We start from the raw sequence: 7,198 nt of genomic DNA, 5'->3' as shown, positions 1-7,198 counted from the left end.
CCAGCTTCTTGAAAGTGACCTGTAAAAAGATTGACTTTTCCATCCAGGCACAGCAGTGTGATGACCTACCAGGCACAAATGCTGGGCAGAGATGTTTCCAATTCATTCACACTCATTTTCAGCCAACATGGGCATACATGGTGATATGCTAACATCTGCCTGGGTGGTCATAGAGGCTTGACTTTTCACAGCAAGCATCTCCCTTTTTCTTAATCTTTTTCCCCCCCACACACCTGCTAGTTCATAATTTTAGTGACGAGAAACCATGTATAAGATGCAGCCACATCCCTTGCATACAAGGTCCAGAATACAGCAGTGAATCTGCAGTTACAATGGATACATTTGGCATTTTCACAGGGATATAAGGGAGTCCAGAGCTCAAATCCTGTTAAATGGCACCTAATTCCCTGTGTTTCTTTGTCAGCTTCTGTAGGTAGCACAACTCAACATTTGTTTGTATCTATCTGTGGTCTTACGTCTCAGATTACATCTTCTTTTTCTGTGTTTGTACAGCACCTTGCACGAGGGAGTCATAATCCATAGCTGTGGAATCTCCATCATTGGAGCTATTTAAGAGCAAGTTGGACAAACATCTTTCAGGGATGATCTAGATCAGCTGTGTCCAACCTGCGGCTCGTGAGCCACATGCAGCTCTTCCCCCCCTAAAATGTGGCTTGCGAAGCTTCCCCTACACCCCTGAAAACAGCCCTCTGTGCTCACTGGCTCCCTGTGTTGTCTGGTACGGCCACTCAAAATGGCGTTTTCAAGATGGTGGCGGCCGGCGGGAGCCTAATGTGGCCAAAAAGCCTTTAATCACATTTCTTAAAGGGGCAATCACTTTTTTTTTTTGGCTCAACAATTTTTCCTCCACAGCTCTTTGAACAACAATTTCAGCTCTGTGCCTGTAATGGGTTGGCCACCCCAGTCTAGATGGTGCTTCATCCTGCCACGAGGTCAGGGGTCTGGTCTTGATGGCCTCTCAAGGTCCCTTTCAGTTCTAGTGCTCTATGATTCTATGAGTAGGTCATAATCCATGATGTAGGTGTTACTGTAACACAAATCAGACTTAACAACGGAAATTGACCAGGCATTTTGGGATCTGTTAGTTGAACCCAGTGGCAGAAAGTTTGTGTGTTTTTAGGTTGACCATTTTTGCATCTTACAAAGACTGTCAGCCAAGATACCTCACTTAGAATTGCATGATGCCCCTTCTGTTTCTGGTACTGAAGTAGCAAATCGCATTTTGATGTCTATAACATAGTTTGGTCATTTAAATCTTTTTTATAACACACACATCACATACGCTCTATCAGATTCCATGGTCGATACAAGAGGTGATTCATTTTGTTTCGACTAGTTGGCGTCATTCCTCTCTGCTCACCAATTATCCAAGACAGACAAATTCCAATTGTGTTTATCCGTGTGGAACTGAAACCTGTTTTCAAGGTACAGACAGGCCTTAAATAAACAGAAGTCTTATGAAGCACTGCCTTGGGTTCTCCTCCCTAGCATGTAGGAAGCAGGCCGGGAACGTTTCGTCAAAACTTTTTAAAAATTGGAAAATGTAATTTTGTCAAAACCAAAATTTTACAGGGTTCTGGGGCGGGGGGAAGGGGAGGGCTTTGATTAAACTCTCTCAGGTCTATGAGGGTATTTCTGGTCAAAACCAACAAACAAGAGACACCCTGTTTAGTTAATGTCCTACTCACTAGTCTATGTGAGATCCAGGTTGAAGTCCTTTCTCCAGATCGCACAGAGCTGGGATTTGGACTTTGGACCCCCATACCGTGTGAGGAAAATGCCCTAATCACAGGTCTATTGGCTAATTGGAGATGCGGGGTTTGTAGTCTCTCTGGATGGATCTGCTTCACATTCCATAACTAATTAAACACTTCAATATCTGGGATATCATTTCTAATTTTCCTTGGGGCTCTACTGCATAGAAAATAGACTACAATGAGGCTGGGAATTATTATTCTGCGACAAGAGTCTTGTGAGATGAGTCTAATCTCATTTACATCAGTCCAGCCATTACTCCTGATTTATACCAAGGAGGGAAGAATCAATTCTCTCTACGCATCGGAATTTGCCCCTATCTGTTAACCAGAGCTAGAGGCTGGTGCCTCTGAGAACGTGAGGCAAGAAGCATTTAGTTGATGTAATTGAACGCAGCTTTTCCTTGATGTCAGGAATTCTTACGGTCGGGCTAGTTTCTCTCTGGTGGGGTATGTCTAGATTGCACACCTTTTTCGACCGAGGCTTTGTGGACAGATACTGTCGACAAAGCCTCTGTTGAAAAAGAGCATCTAGACTACTACCAGTACTGTCGACAAAGCAAGCTGCTTTTCCAAAAGAGAGTCTAGACGGTCTTTTGAAAAAGCACCGTTTGCATGCAATAGCGCCTTTTTTCATCAGCGTACTATCGAAAAAAGGCGTTATTCCTCGTAGAATGAGGTTTACCGCCGTCGACAAAACTGCCGTGTTCTGTAGACTTACTGTCGACAGAATGCGGCAGTAGTAGACACAGGTATAGTTTTGTCGACAAAAACCCACTTTTGTCGACAAAACACTGTAGCCTGGACACACCCGTGGTGAAACCTCAGGCTCAATTTAACTCACAATTGTAGTACCATTATTATGTTTGTTTTCTAAGTTCTGCAATGTGACCACTTACTAAGCGGAGGAGCCCCATACAAAGTAGGGAGGTTAAATATCAGCTAATTGAATTGTTGAGCAACCTCATGAATTCTTATCAGTTACTCAACTAATCTATAGTCCTCAGGGGCAGGGTCGGCAGCCAGTGCGCTCTGCATCCGCGGCAGCAGCGTGGGGTGCCAGGCAGGAGCTGGTCCATGACGGGAGCCAAACTAAAGACCAGTTCCCCTCATGGACTGGCAGCCTCATTGCACAAGGAGTAACAGTTAATTCGAGGGAAGGGTTTTGGATCAGACTACTGCGTCGACACACAGCAAGTTACATCGGGCAACCGGCATTTTAAAATGGCGACCAGACGCGAATATGCTAATCAAGTGCGGGATATTTAAATCCTGCGCTTCATTAGCAACTTCAGTATTCTTCATTTGCCTCCCTAGTCTGAACTAGGGGGCAAGTGTAGACATACCGTATTTTCCGGCGTATAAGACGACTTTTTATACTAAAAAATATCCCCCAAAAATCAGGGGTCGTCTCATACGCTGGGTATAAACATACTGTAGCTTCGGCTACATACAGAACATCCCTGTGCTGATACTGTATGTACCGCGCTGAGCCAATCATGGCAAGCGGTGTCATCTATTAATGCATACAAAGCCTGCTCGGATTGGCTGAGTCAGAGAGGTGGGCTATTACAACCTTTGCCAATCTGAGCAGGCTTTGTATGCATAAATAGAATACACCGCTTGCCGTGATTGGCTCAGCGTGGTACATACAGTATCAGCACAGGGACGTTCTGTATGTAGCCGAAGCTACAGTACTGATGTTATTAAATGGTGTTTCCTCGGAAGGGGGGGTAGTCTTATACGGCGAGTATAGGCCAAAACCTATGTTTTAACTGGAAAATTAGGGGGTCGTCTTATACGCCCGGTCGCCTTATACGCCGGAAAATATGGTACCCATAAAGAGGCAGCAGCGTGGAGAGGCAGTAGCCCCTGTCTGGGCAGGTCTGAGCTCCTGGACCTGGTACAAGCCTGAACTGAGCTGGGCTGCCTACCTGCCCGGCTCCTAATACAGGTTAAATGCAAAGCTGCAGCAGGGGTAGGTCCCATGCCTGTTGCAAGCTGGGACTGAGCCGGGCTGCTGACCAGCCTGCTAAAAAATGTATTGGCAAATGGATGGAGGAGGAAAATGTGTGTAGTCCAGAGCATTAACCTATAAGCTTTTGCTTATCGGTGAATTGACCACACTATTACATTCCTAATACCAACGTGGGTATCAATAGACTCTCACCGATAGCTAATGCGGATATGTTTTCTAGTCAGACTTGATTTCAAAAGGGAAAGAGAACAAAATCTACAGGCCAGCTGTGATACCAGACCCTTGACTATTTCATGCGTGTCCTTCAAAAGAGCACAAGCCACCTCAACAGTTCCCCTGTTAAAGCTTCATGTTCGGATGACACTGCTTTGCAGGCTAGTCCGGAAAACGCAATACATCTTGAAGTGCCGTCAGTGCCTTTTCAAAGGAGTTTGTTATGGCAGAACATTCAGATCTGAAGAGCACAAAAATACCGGCGTTTGCTTGCGGGTATTAAAATGTGGATGAAAAAAGCTGGAATCTCACAGCTGTAGGACTTGATTTGCTAGAGCCCTCAACACCTCCCAGATTCCAAGGGCCGGTACAGGTCCAATCCCAGTGAGGAAGGCTAGCCATTGTCTATAATGGTAACAGAATCTGGCTCATTATTTGCAAAGCACGGAAGAGGGAAAGAGGTTTGTCAGATGTAGGCTTTTATCTACTAGATATTTGAGAGAGTTTGTCTGTCGGTTCGTTCAAGAATTCCTCCTAAACAGTAAGAGCTAGGGCCACCAAATTCGGTAGGCAGCTGACTCTTATCATAACTTAAAGCAAGGTAGGGCCAGGAAAGGGATTTCTTCTCAGAAACCCATACAGAAAAGAGACAATCACTAGGCAGGTAAAAGGGGCAGGCAAGCTGGCTGGGGACACGCCTCCCCTCTCACCTGGGACTACCCCAGCCCTAATCCCCCCACCCTCCATGTGCCCTTTAGGGAGGATGGGGAAGGCTGAATTTCCCTCCCTCCCAACCTGAGTGATACAAGGACATTTCCGGCTATTTTTCTTCTTCAGGGAACCAGGGGAAAGTGCAGAGTTTGCTGCATTCCTCACTCTGGCTGGGGAGCACAGGGGCAGATGACACCTCGACCTGCCCCTGCCAGAGAACATGCACCCCTCCCCCAGCTGTGCCTGCTGGTGCTGCAGCAGCCAGGGATTGGTGCTTCTCACTTGGGCCCAAGCTGCTATGGGGAGAGAAGGTTGGGGTAGTCCCTGGCACAGCCTGCATACTGAACCCCTCATAAGAACATAAGAATGGCCGTACTGGGTCAGTCCAAAGGTCCATCTAGCCCAGTGTCCTGTCTGCCAACAGTGGCCAATGCCAGATGCCCTAAAGGGAGTGAACAATAGGTAATCATTATGTGACACCTCGCCTATCATCCATTTCCAAACAGAGGCTGGGGACACCATTCCTACCCATACTGGCTGATAGCCATTGAAGGACCTATCCTCCGTGAATGTATGTAGCTCTTTTTTGAACCCTGTTAAAGTTCTGGTCTTCACCACATCATCTGGCAAGGAGTTCCACAGGTTGACTGTGTGCTGAGTGAAGAAAAACTTCCTTTTGTTTGTTTTAAACCTGCTGCCTATTAATTTCATGTGGTGACCGCTAGTTCTTATATTATGGGAACAAGTAAATATGTTTTCCTTATTCACTTTTTCCACATCAGGCATGATTTTATAGACTTCTATCATGAGAATTGTAGATATAAGTGGTAAAATATAATGTAATGTAAATGTAAAGGAAATGTAAGCGATGGCAACAGTAAGACAAGTTATGCGGTGCCGCCTCTTTCTTTACTGTTACATTGTAGTGTTTTTGATAGTGTGGATCTGCTTAATAAGTTTCTCGATAAAAGGACGAATGAGAACTTGTAAGTACATCTGTGGGGGGTCCTTGTTCCTTGTGTGATGCTAGGGTCTCCAAACCCTGCCCTCAACGCCTCATTTTTACATCAAAAGCTAAGTATGGGACATTTCCAGCCGACTTACTTTGCCTCATTTGCACCAGTCCTACGATTGACAGGTTTTCCTGTTATAAAATACTTCATTCTTCTCCAGCACATCCTCCTGAGGAAGCAGGTTTTGACCATGAAAGTTCATTATATTGCTTATATTTTTGTAAGTCTCTGCATCTACACTGCACTGTTATTCTGGAAAAAAAAACTAGCGTCCACACAGCAATTGTGTTATGTCAAAACAAAAATCGAAATAAGGGCGGACTTTCCCCAACATTGGTAACTTCATTCTACGAGGAATAATGTTTCTTCCGAAAAAGCTCTTTTGGAAGAGCGTGTGTGTGGATGCTCCACTACTGCTGTGTCAAAATAGCCCCTCACCAGGGCCATTCTAAGTTATTCCTCTCCAGTGCCTCCTGGGGCTGTAAATCGAGATAGCGCGTTCACATTAGGGACCCTGCCTCGGACTCATTTTGAGGCTTCCCTGTGGTGTGAGTGCTCTATTTGTCAATAAGCTATTCTGGAAGATATCTTCTGGAACAGCTTTTTTCCGAAACAAGCTTTCAGTGTAGACATACCCTAAGGTGCCACAGGACTGCTTGTTGATATTCCGAATGGTAATTCTCACCTTGAGAATCCCAACTCTTTAATTGGCAGGCCAAACTCTTAATGCACATCACTGGGCTCTAACATAAAACCAGTCAATACAGTAATCCAGAAACCAATAAGGTTACCTGTGCACTGTCGATAGTTACATGATTTTGGTCTTTCCTGGAAATCTAATTCATAATGCCCAAACCCTCCTGTTTCCAAGCTGTGACACATAGGGAAGCAGAACGATTTTGTGTAGTTTTCCTTTCCTTGGCTTTGGTTAGTGAAGGATATAGGAGTTCACATGACAGAGTGTGCTCCAGATCCGCTCATTCCATCTGTGGAATTTCAAATCACAGGGAAATTTGTGCCCAGGGAAACGCATCATGAGCCAATAGCTCCTGTTGTCGGATCATAGTCTGGTTGGCAAATGAATAGAGCATGCGATGAATTGGAAAGTGGTTCTGTGCCTCATCAGACTCATCTACCAAAGGTACATCGCAGCTGCTGGCTTGCATGAAAACAGTCCAGGTCCTTCAACTGCTTTGCGGGTGTTCTGAGCCATCTGGCTGCATCCCAGGACACTCAGATACTACGGTGAGTCAGGCCAGAATTCCATTTGGTGAAAAATTTCCAGGCACTGACATTTTTGTTCTGCACTGGAACAAAACCAAGACCTTTCTAAATGATTTATATGACACACACACACACACACACACACACACACACACACACACACACACACACACACTGGTGACTAGGGTGTTAGCTACAACTCAGAATCAGTTTCCTTCCTCCTTTGGATGTTGTAGAGCCAGGGTCAGATCACTACTCTACTCGAGTCAAAGCAGGTTCAAACG

This window comes from Pelodiscus sinensis, chromosome 15 (genome assembly GCF_052426305.1).
Source record: "Pelodiscus sinensis isolate ZL-2025 chromosome 15, ASM5242630v1, whole genome shotgun sequence".
Classification (NCBI taxonomy): domain Eukaryota; kingdom Metazoa; phylum Chordata; order Testudines; family Trionychidae; genus Pelodiscus; species Pelodiscus sinensis.
Note: the sequence above shows the minus strand (reverse complement) of the source record.